General features: G+C 36.3%; 1 protein-coding gene across 7 annotated transcripts in view; it reads left to right on the top strand.

The window, feature by feature from the left end:
- LOC135210252 (balbiani ring protein 3-like) overlaps nucleotides 1-12,500 on the top strand; it is a 524,789-nt gene that overhangs the window by 9,417 nt on the left and 502,872 nt on the right. Inside the window, exon 1 of one of the 7 annotated variants that reach the window (XM_064243102.1) lies at nucleotides 12,036-12,055. The exons of the other annotated variants lie outside the window; for them this stretch is intronic. The gene's annotated coding sequence lies outside the window, so the exon portion shown is untranslated. Of the gene's footprint in view, nucleotides 1-12,035; nucleotides 12,056-12,500 lie in introns of those variants that run through there. 7 annotated transcript variants of the gene reach the window in all.

Consider the following 12,500-nt stretch of genomic DNA (forward strand, 5'->3'; position numbering starts at 1 on the left):
AAAATTATTCTCCAGACTTTCTTTGTGATCTCCTCACGAATAACGTAAATATATTAAATGGTATATTAAATACTGACAATGTAAACAAACCAAGTTGGAACTTTAAACGACGTCTTTACATCGTGTCTAAACATTTGTGCTCCAGTTGTAACGAAAAGAAATCGTTCGTCCCCCTGCGCCGTGGATAACAGATGAAATAAAACGAGACATGAAAGAAAGAGACAGATTGAAAAGTGAGTTAAAAAATCAAACTTTTAACATCTCCTTGAGAGAAAAACATAAAGACCTGAAGAAGAGAGTAAATTCAAAGTTAGCGGGAGGCCGTAAGCAGTATTACAAAAGCGAATATCAGAAAGCTAAAGGCAATGTTTCTGCTACTTGGAAAATAACAAAAAATATGCTATTTAATGGACAACAAACAGATAGGAGCTCTATGCTATTGCCAGCAGTAACTAATGTACACTCTAAGGCTGAAAAAATTCAATGATTTTTTCGCTGAGGTCGGGGAAAAAAACTTTCGAAAAAAACCCAAGAGGAAATTAGGAAATGTAATATCTCTACTGAAACAGTACGTAATATTCCAGTTAGAGAATTAGATAGTTTTAAACCTACTCCTGTTGATTGTAATACTGTCATCTTAATTATAAAAAATCTTAAAAGCACAAATGCCTTTGGATCTGACGGGATTAGTTTGCGTTTCATTAGGGATGGGTTATATATTATCGCATTTTACCTTACAGTTATAATTAACACATCCATAGCCACTAAACAGTATCCGGGGTTATGGAAAAAATCCCCACGTAATTCCTGTTTTTAAGAGTGGTGATATGGAAGACGTCTCCAATTATCGTCCTATATCTTGCTACCGGTATTATCTAAAGTTCTGGAAAAAAATAATTGCTATTCAATTAACTGATTTTCTAGAGACAAATGGTCTAATCTCACAAAGTCAACACGGCTTCAGACCCAAAATTATCAACTGAAACGGCTCTATTAAAAATATCAGATAAGATTTATAATAACATGGATAATAAGAAAGTCTCACTACTCCTTTTACTTGACCTCTCAAAAGCCTTCGACAGCGTGAATCATAATATTTTATTTGATAAATGTGCATCACTGAGTATAGATCCACTCTGGTTTATGAGTTACCTACTAACAGATCCCAGTCAGTTAGAATGGGTCAAATTGTGTCTTCCAAAAAACTGTAGAGTTGGTGTACCCCAGGGCTCTATTCTTGGCCCAATACTCTTTGTAATTTATGTCAATGATCTGGTAAAATCACTACCCGGCTGTTTCGTCATCCAATATGCCGACGACACCCAGATCTTAATTGAAGGATTTGTAAATGAAATAGACGAACTAATTCATAGGGCAGAATACATACTAAAGAAGGCCAAATACTACTTCTTAACTAATGGTTTGCTTCTTAATGAGAAAAAAACACAATTCATTTTAATAGGTTCCCGACAATATATATCAGAAATTGGAGACAATGTGCAAATAGATTTTAATGGAAATATGATTAAACCCATGAGAGCTGTAAAAAATCTAGGGGTTTATTTTGACAGATATATGACGTTTGAAATGCATATAGATGAAATTTATAAGAAAGTGATGGTACTTTAATTTATTTAAATAGAGTAAAAAGACTCATTTGATTCTTCTACGCGTAAAATAGTTGTTCAGTCGCTGGCTATGAGTTAATAATAACTAATGTTTAAGAATTTGGGGAGTAACTGGCTCTACACAAAATGAAAGGGTTCAAAAAACTTCAAAACTTTGCCGCCCGAGTGGCTATTGGTAATGTAAAAACAAAAAAACATGACCACATATCCCCTTACCTCAAAAAAATTAGAATGGTTAAAGATAAAAGACAAATATACCATAGATGTCTGTAATTTGGTATTCAAAACAATACGTAAAATAACTCCTGAATGGTTATATGATTTTCCAACAGTATACGCAGTTAATGGTGGGGTTTCTACTCGACAGCAGGAAAAATCTGTATGTAGAAAGGGCGAAAACAGAGATAGGCTCCCGCCAGTTTAGTATTCGAGGCCCAGCATTATACAATAAAGTACCAGGCACAATTAAACAAAAAATCCTCTCTCGCTGCTTTTAATGTACACTTAAAGAAACTAACTTTAAATTTATGGTTCCGATTAATGTAAGAACGTTATGCTTAATTGTCTTATTAAAAGTGCTTTTGAAGGCACTACCGTACTTTTATAGATGTTGGAATTATTTTAGATAATACTTATGGATAAGATGGCTTTTATTTACAAATTAAGATTTCCTTATAATCTAGTATGCTTATTTGATTACTCTGTATTATTTAATACTATTTGTACATGACTTTTTTTAACACAACTTATGTGGTCTATGACAATGTACTTCAATATTCGGGAAGAGTAATTTTTACTCACTATATTTTAAGTAAATGCTTTCTAATTTTATGATATTCTTTTATTACTGATGAATTATTTTAATTACAAAGTTTTAGCCGAATTGTTGATTCCTAAAACAACTTTTGTATGTCTAAAATAACAAATATTTTAACTATTTGTAAGATGATTTTACTAATTGTAGCTTTATATTTTATGAATACCCAATGTAAAATATTGGAAATAAAGAATTATTATTATTATTATTATTATTATATATTATTACTTACTCCTCTCTCTCTCTCTCTCTCTCTGCGAATCACTTATTAGATATATTAATAGATATATAATTTCCAATCATTTATTTGTTATTGGCAATCGGGTTCTGATCACGAATCCGCTACCTTGGCACAGGTAAACAGGATGTTGCTGCGGCCATTGTGGTTTGAGAAGCCGGTTTGAGTGGCTGGAGGTCTTGCTATGAGAAAAGGTTTGTTTAAGAAAGGGAGGGGAGGGGTGTGGCTTTGGTGGATGGTGGATGGGGGAGTTGGGGGTTGTCTTTTTGGGGGTTTAGGGGAGCGTGACTTAGTGAGTATCCGGCCGGTGCACAGGTCCCCTCCGGCAGTGTTTCCCGCTACTGGGGTGATTTTCTCACGTTTCAAAGGGGTATTTTGGGCTTTAGCTGTTTCTTTGTTGCCTACTGATTATGCTGGGTAGTTGTGACCGGTATGCAGGATACTAAGCATGCTTAGTATGACATGCAACATGCTTGATACGAATTCAAGGTTGGCAATGATTAAATCAAGCTGGATTTAATCAAGTGATTAAATCATTGATTTTTTCATTAAAGATTCATGATTTTTAATTTTTTCTCTTGGTATGAAATCAAGGTTGGCAATAATTAAATCAAACTGGATTTAATCAAGTGATTACATCATTAATTTTTTTCATTAAAAAACTCATGATTTTTATTATTTTATTTTTTGCTTGGTATCTAATCAGGGTTGGCAATGATTAAATCAAACTGGATTTAATCAAGTGATTAAATCTGATTTTTTCATTAAAAATCATTATTTTTTTATTTTATTGTTTTTTTTTTTTTTTTTTTTGCTTAAAAGCAAACAAATTGAAAAATATGGTTTGGAGGTTAATAAAAACTTGAGCATAACTGTGCTGCATCTATTTATTTTGATATAAAAAAATTATAAGTACTACATGCTTTAGGCCAGAACTGGAAACCTAAAAGATAAATCAATAGTAATTCTGTTATGAAATACATTTTGAGGAAAAAAAAAAGGATTGAAAAAACATCTAACAAATAAGAAAAGACAAATAAATAAAAAAAATCAAATAACTGATTTTTAAACATTTTTTGTTGAAAAAAAATAAATAACCAACCCTGTATGGAATGTGAAATACTAAGCAAGTTTAGTACGGAATACTAATCATATTACGAGTAAATAATATTTTGGCGACTGCTTCTGGCAACGCTATAGGACAGGCCACCGCCGGCCCGCGGCTGAAAGCTTCATGGGCCGTAGCTCATACAGCATTGTAATACTGTACAGAAAACTCGATTTCTTTGGCGTATATTTATTGTTTGTTTTAAAAGTTTGAGTTTTCCAGTCAAAGTGCCTCAGTTTTTTTTATATTCTATAACATCGGAATTTCAGCTGTCTGCGTTGTCAGATTGTCCCCCCCCCCCCCCCCCCCCCCCTCACACAACACCACACACACACACACACAAAAGGGGGCGGGGCGGGGCACCGAAAGATGAGCCAATGAGAACCTCTGAATAATACCAAAATCTTTGAAGCCTATTTTCTCAGAGAAAAGAAAGAAAAAAAAAATGGCTCACGCAATTCGTCAGTCTAGGGACGAAATATCCAGCATTTGCCAAGGCTTCGCTCTCCAATCAAGTTCGCTGACTTGTTTCTAACTTGTTTGTGACATGCAAGTCACAAGTTGAAGACGTGTATTTGGGACGTGTTTTACTGCAGTATGGACACCCAATCTCGGTTTCCACATCATCTCAGTGGACAAAATTCATCTCCCATTCTTTCCATTTCTCGCATTGCTATATTTACGTTCCTTTTCCCGACGTACAGAACGCGATTCTCCGTCGAGCTAAGCGCTAATGAACGTACCCTTGTTATTTTGAGGCTTCCTCTTCGGTTTTTGTTGCTGGAGTGAGGGCGCTTTTGGGGGCAAAATTGGGTTTAATGCGATTGTTTGTTTGCCTCCAAATATGAAAGTTGATTCGGAATTCTGAACGCTTATGGTTGTAAAAAAATTTTTCTTTTTCTTTTTTTTGGGGGAAACCAGTGATTCGCAACTGTGAATTTCGCATGGATCCTGGAATGTTACTACTGAATTTCTTTGTAGAAAAAGAATGTTGCTTTTGTTCTTTGGTGCTGTTTAACACTACTGTTTATTGTAGTTTGTTGGAATTTGGCTTCGTTCGTCGGTTGGCATACACTGCATGGTGTTTGAGCTTTTATTGTTCTTGTGTGCTTTGGGAGAGAGAGAGAGAGAGAGAGAGAGAGAGAGAGAGAGAGAGAGAGAGAGAGAGAGAGAGAGAGGGGGGGGGGGGGAGATAATTCATGAGTGATGAAACAGATGAGTGGTTCCTAGACAGTCCATGGGTAAAATACGTGAGTCCATTGATTAGATTATCAGTAGTAACACCTAGGAATGAGCTCCCAAATTGTAGTTGTAGCCAAATAAAATTCCCAGCAAACCGAGTAGTGCGGAAGTCTTATACAATCTCGTAAACACTTGCATCATAAGCCACGCAAACTTTAAATTTACTTTTCCTAAAAACATATCCTTACAATCCCATATTCCTTCTCAGGAACTCACGCACGTGCGTGCCCTCCTCCAAATACCCCCCCCCCCCCCCCCCCCCCCCCCCGCCCCCCCCCCCCCCCCCCCCCCCAACCCCTTGCATCTGGCAAGCCTCATTTATCATCATTCCCGTTCCATTCCTCCATTCCCGGTCATCCGGAGGCCATTCCCATCATGGCCCAACGGGCATCCAATTGCGGACAAACTTTAATGAATGGTAGAAACAATGAGGTGGGTCTTGGAAGCGCCATTCAATGGAGTTATTACGTTTCTCTTATGGGTCGCCCTGGCCAGCGTCCATCTTGTGGAAATAATAGATCAAAGGAAATTTTTTTTTTTTTTTTTTTTTTTTTTTGTTTTTTTTTTTTTTTTTTTTTTTTTTTTTTTTTTTTTTTTTTTGAGTACGGTGACCAGCTGCTAATGGAGATACGAAGTATAGATATATATATATATATATATATATATATATATATATATATATATATATATATATATATTTTTTTTTTTTTCCCCCGCTTATTTTCTATAGTTATCGACACCGGAGAACAGGTTGGCTGGCTGGCTGGTGGGGTGATACAGTACTATTTTCTTTAATTGCGATATACCTTTTTTTGGTGTTCAGTTTTAGTTTGTATGTCTATATATTTTACATTATGTGTATATATATATATATATATAGATATATATATATATATATATATATATATATATGGATCATCTTTTTCATAATGATTGATCTTGCTATTTATGATGATAGCGATAGTGGTGATTCGTCTATAGATTTCATTATTATTATTATTATTATTATTATTTATTATTATTATTATTATTATTATTATTATTATTATTGGCGTCATTACCAGTGACAGCTATTTAGAGATATTTTAATAAGGGTTGACTGTTATTATTATTATTATTATTATTATTATTATTATTATTATCATTATTATTATTATTATTATTGGCGTCATTACCAGTGACAGCTATGTTCGACATTTTGATAAGGTGCAGTTCTTGCCCCTTTTATACACTTTCTGTGTCTCTGCAAGACCTTGAGCACGCTTATGATGTCCCATTGACCTTCCCTCGGCTAAGCGAATGACATTTTAGCAACAACCTATCTGCAGAACATCCGTTGAAAAATTTATTGAGATTAATTGCTGCCATTAAAAGCTCAGAGGGTTTATAGAGGAATGTCAGGCGTAATTCGCGAATACCTTCGATCACGAAGAAGCTAAAAGCAAGAGAGATAGTGCCTACTCCTTTGTAATTCGGTTCCGGCGAGTATTTGGGCCAAGAAACGGTTGTCTGGCGCAAGGGCACGGACACACACACGCACACACACACACTTGGTATTTCAGCCCAACCAATGAGTAAGGCAGCACTGGAATTTGATTCGTCTACCTCAGCTCGCTGACATTCTTTTGTTGAGTCTCAACTTATTTTTATTATTTTCCGAGTCTCCAGAAATGAGTTTAAGCAACTGGGTCTCATAACAGTTCCCCCAGCAATTAGGTCCATCACTAATTTACGTAAACGACTGAGAAGGAGATGTCTGTTGATCCAGTTTGTCCTGGAAATGTAGTCATAAGGGGAAGGGGGGGGGGGGGGGGGGGGGGGGGGGGAGATCCTAAACAACCCTTCGGAGAGCGTTTCGTAGAGCGTTTCGTAGAGGGAGAGCAGCGATCCATAACGAAAAACGAACGAATGGTGCGGGAACATACAATTGTAGGTCAGGTCATTGTTGCCAGCGCCGGGCCCTCGCTTTTTTTTCTTTTTTCTTTTTTTTTTAGTATTGGCCCGCATGAATGGTTTATGCGGCATATCATACTTCGTGGAAAACTCGACAGAGTTTGTCTGTGAACATTTTCAAATATTCACGGTAAAATGCAGTGCCATCCTTGTATGCATAATTAAAAGACGTAGACGTGATGTCGTTTTGTTTTTCACGCTGTAGGCGCTTCGAGACCGGTGGCAGGATTACATAAGACATACGAATAGAATAGAATAGAATATAGAATTTAGGCCAGTGGCCAAGCGCTGGGACCTATGATGCCATTCAGTTCTGAAGCGGAAATTGAACAGTAAAAGGTTTGAAAGTTGTGACAGGAGGAAAATCTCGCCGTTGCTCTGTGAATCAGTTGTTTTAGGAGAGAGGGTGGGAAGTAGGATGGAAGAAAGTGAATATGAACGGAAGTGCAGTAAAAGGAATATCTGAGTTATAATGTCAGTGTTTTATTCGTTTTAATGAATCAATTCGTCCATGATGATATTTCTTCACCATCTTTGCAGGTTTCATGAAACACGGTTTCTTATAATAAAGACATTTTCGTTGCCTGTCATGTCGATCATGATTACAGTACAGAATAAAAAGAATTAGGACTTCCTCCTTGTAAATTTGAAGCAGAGTTACGAGTTAACAAGACAGACTGAAATAGAGACATAAAAATTGAGATAGAGGTTCATTTTTAGACAGCGAACTCAGTATTTCCTGGTGGCCATAAGAGTCGATTTGAGAGACCCTGACCCTTGTCAATATATTATTAAGCTTTGAGTCGAAATAGAGGTAGCATATTTTATGAAAGGCTTTCAGCTGAGATAAAAGTTGACTCTATAAACTCAGAATTGCTTATTCAGGGTTGGTATGATTCAGGCCTGTTCTGTTTGATTTCCATTGAATTGCTGGCCAGAAATCCCACAGTTAACTGCCGGTGAGAACGGTTCCTTTGTTGTAAGAAAGCAGATAAAAAGTCAATAGTTAATTGAGGAGGAGGCTGACCACATGTCACCCCATGACCACTGAGGAATCAGACCATAAATGCTGTTAATTTTCGGTGGTATGTGAGTGGCTTTTTACTGTCTAGTTATGTGCAATCAGAATTCTAGCCATTCTTAAATACACCTTTTTATTATTTGTCATTATAAAACCATGGGCCGTGGATGGAAATTAGAGTATGAGGCGCACACAGGATCGCATTGTGCAATAGACTTAGCTCAATTAATCAGGAATACAGCGACTTACCGTTATTGTAGGTGGTAGGCAGGCCGCTAGCTAGCTCGGTTGAACCGGTCAATTGCCATGTTTACCGTTACGCCGAAGACCGCCTCAGCTTTCATGACCAAAGAGTGACTTATGTGTCACTGGGTGAGAAGACGATGACTCTGCTCATGCCCTGAAACTGCATGACTCGTATACCAACTAACTTTTCATTTTGTACCTCTGGTCTGGCCAAGGAGTAACAACGACCAAAGACATCAAAGCAAACCAAAGTAGGTTCCTGTTCGTAGAGGACGCGGCTATCATAGAAAACGGGAGGTTACCGACTGACTTCCCGTTAGAAATGAGTCCTCTGGTATTCCGCAAGGGTATAGGCTGGTGTCCTCTCCGTTTTCCTTTTTGTTAACCGAATAGCGATTATCGCACCGTGATAAATAGCAGGTCAAGGAGACTGACTGTTCGGGTATTCTGCCGTTATGAGGAGAAAATGGGGTCGTTTAAGAGACGACACTCTCACCTCGGCCTCTCCACAGGAAATGTTTGCATGGCTTGAATTTCAACTTACTTGAAGGTGTTTTTTTTTTATTTTAGAAAGCGTTGCGTTGGGTTATGCCACTGATGGTTTACGCGAGACATGGAATGCTTATATAAGCTTTCAAAAATGTTCATGTTGTTTTTATAATTCAAATAGACCACTTGTTTATTAGCTTATTTATCCATATGGTATAATATCTATAAGGTATAACATATAACGTTATCTATATGGTATAACATATGTCATGCCACTTTAAGTAGAGATAAACAGGACTTTAAAAAATTTTTAAAAATTAAAAAAATAAAGAAATAAAAAGACTAGAAAGAATGTGATACGTAAATATTAATGAATGTCGAAGTGTATAATGAATTAGGAAAATGCCAACTGAATGAAGTAGTGGGGGAAGAAAAACTTACGTACGTATCCCAAAGCATATCAAGTACTATTAAAACCTAGGTGAATTGTACTGTCATGCATGAATGTCCGACTCTCTCTCTCTCTCTCTCTCTCTCTCTCTCTCTCTCTCTCTCTATTCTATATATATATATATATATATATATATATATGTGTGTGTGTGTGTGTGTGTGTGTGTGTGGGTGTGGTGTGTCTTACACTTATAACTTTTACCATAAATGTAGTTTTTCTAACAAGGCAGACAAATTATATATATATATATATATAATAATATTATTATATTAATTTTAATAAATGTTTTACCAATACTAGAAATATACTCTCTGAAAAACATGTTACAGCAAGGGCAGAGGCAAAAGTGAATTGCCAAAAGCAATGACAATTGAATTTACAGTAAATTTAAATGCACCGAATACCTTGTTTGGTGAACCATGCTCCCACGTAATCACAGTCACTGGGAACAAAGACAAACAAGTGATAAATATCACATCTTGTGTGTTTGGAAGTGTTCAGAATAGGTTTTTCTCAGGCACGTAACCTGTCTGTCCCGTATTTTAGCATTTTTCTCCCATGGCCCTTTGGGAACTTCCTCTGGTAAGGAGGAAGGTCGGTTCAAAGAACAGTTAAGTTAGACGTGTTTGTTGCTTTGTCCAGGTCTTCTTAGCATTTGCTTTACCAAATACTTGTAAGGGGTGTGGGATTCAGTCTCTCTCTCTCTCTCTCTCTCTCTCTCTCTCTCTCTCTCTCTTAATTACACACACAAATACATGTGTACACACACAATTGTCTAAATCACATACACCACATAAACACATGTACACACACACACACACACACAATCACTACGGAATGGGGACAGGAAATCGTCGTTTGATGAATCTCTCTCTCTCTCTCTCTCTCTCTCTCTCTCTCTCTCTCTCTCTCTCTCCCCTTCCTAATCATCTTTCCCGATACTCGGCTCCACATACTCTCTCTCTCTCTCTCTCTCTCTCTCTCTCTCTCTCTCAGTACTGTGAATGAACAGTAAAACCTGCTCCTAGAGATAAGTGAGCACACGATGTCTCCTCGGATGGGACTTAATACGTCTTTGAGACATCCTAATCCTTGTAACTCTCTCTCTCTCTCTCTCTCTCTCTCTCTCTTTCCTTCCTAATCATCTTTCCCGATACTCAGCTGCAACTTCTGTCTCTCTCTCTCTCTCTCTCTCTCTCTCTCTCTCTCTCTCTACCCCTTTTTTCCCGATACTCGGTGAGTCCCCCCCCCCCCCCCCTCCCCTTATCCCTCCAGTCGTCCTCGACATATCCTGAAGATAATGTGCCGGGTGCTCATTTTGTATGTGTAGAGGAATGTACTAGATTGGGTCCACGCTCCTGCTGTGATTGCCCTGATAGCTCTGTATTTGCACAGCGGTTCTGAGGAGGTACCTCTCGGATCTTGCTGTGTACTGGGTCTGTGTCTGTGTTACTTGAATGTTTGGTGTTGTGTGGTTCAAGTTGTGGCTGCTATCTGGATGAGGTGATATAAGTAATACACACACACACACACACACACGTATATATATAAGATATATATATAATTGTATTATATATATATGTACGTATATATAATGTGAAAAGGCGCAATTACATTGGAGGTATGCAGCAAGGATCCACAATGGAATGCACATTGATAAAATTAATTTTGATCTGTTAACTTGAATATTCGTTTGTGGAGCCTATATATACTGATATTATATAATACCAATATATATATATATAATATATATATATATTATATATATTATAATATATATATATATATATATATATTATATATAGAATTATATATATATGTTATACCAATACTAGAAATGTTATCAGTGAGAGCAGAGGCGAAAGTCGATTACCAAGCAGTGGCAATTGAATTTACAGTAAATCTAAATGCACCGAATACCTTGCTGTCCTGTGAACCATCCTCCCAGGTATCCACAATCGCAGGGAAAACGATCAATGCCAGAGAACGAAGACAAACAAGTGATGAATATCATATATCTTGTGTGTTTAGAAGTGCTCAGAATACGTTTACGAAGCTGCTAATGTTGCGGAGATCTTCAGCGGGAATGTGCCAGTGATTATTATTCTCCGTTCCATTCCAAGGAAGTAGCACCCGATAGAGGAATTTACTTAATTTCGAAAACATTTATGGGTTAATTGTGTGTGAATTCTTGTACAGATCATAAATAAGGGAACTTCACAACGTTTTTCAGGTGTCTTCGTATAGTGGTTTCATAAACAATTAATAGAAATGTTAGATATTTATAAGTGAAAATTTTTTTATGTTCTGATATTTGACATTGCTTTCGGCCTGACTAGAATATACCTTAGTCTTACATAACCTGTTATTCTGTTTATTAAGTTATTTCAGTCAAGGCTTACACCACTGTGGTGCAATGAGGCATTTACCCCCTGGCTCCGATTGTTCCTGATTAATGCTGCAATCTGGATATAGATAGATACTATATACGTATGTTTTTATTATGTTATTTTATAAGTATACGTATATATAATATATATATATATATATCTATATATATATTATATATATATATATATATATATATGTATATAATGTTTACATACATTTGTTCACATATATACATGCACGTACATATATATATATATATATATATATATATATATATATATATATATATACATATATATATATATATATATATATTATATATATATGTGTGTGTGTGTGTGTGGTGTGTGTGTGTATGTGTGTGTAATTTGTGTTTATATATTTCAAAAATATACTCACGATCTTCTCTTTTTATTTTGCAGGTGAGCCAACATTTCGAAGAATCAGACACAGGCTGATAATCTTGATCAGGTAAAAAGTTTGTATATCCATTCAATGACAGGTATACTGTGTTGGTGCATGTGTGTGCATGTAGCTTATGCACTGTTCATGGATTTATAAGTTTTTAATCCGGTTACCACAGTTAATTTTGGTCTTTATTAATTCATGATTTGATGTGGAAGTTCATTCCTTCGAAATCTTCTTTTGTCGTATTTGGTATTCTGTCATTTTGTTTGTACCTATTTTGTATGCCCACCCGATAGACCATCCTAAACTAGTATATAATACAACAGTGTAGATTATTATCATATCGTTATTCATAATTCTTTATTTTCATATCTGCTATTGGTATCACAAACTACATTGCTTTTGTTTACTTTAGACTTTTTTCCCTGGTTATTTATTCATTCTTCATCGCCTCAAACAATGTTGAAATCCTTGATTGCGTTGTCTTTGTCATTTTGCGTTGCCTCCT

This window comes from Macrobrachium nipponense, chromosome 39 (genome assembly GCF_015104395.2).
Source record: "Macrobrachium nipponense isolate FS-2020 chromosome 39, ASM1510439v2, whole genome shotgun sequence".
In the NCBI taxonomy this organism is placed as follows: domain Eukaryota; kingdom Metazoa; phylum Arthropoda; class Malacostraca; order Decapoda; family Palaemonidae; genus Macrobrachium; species Macrobrachium nipponense.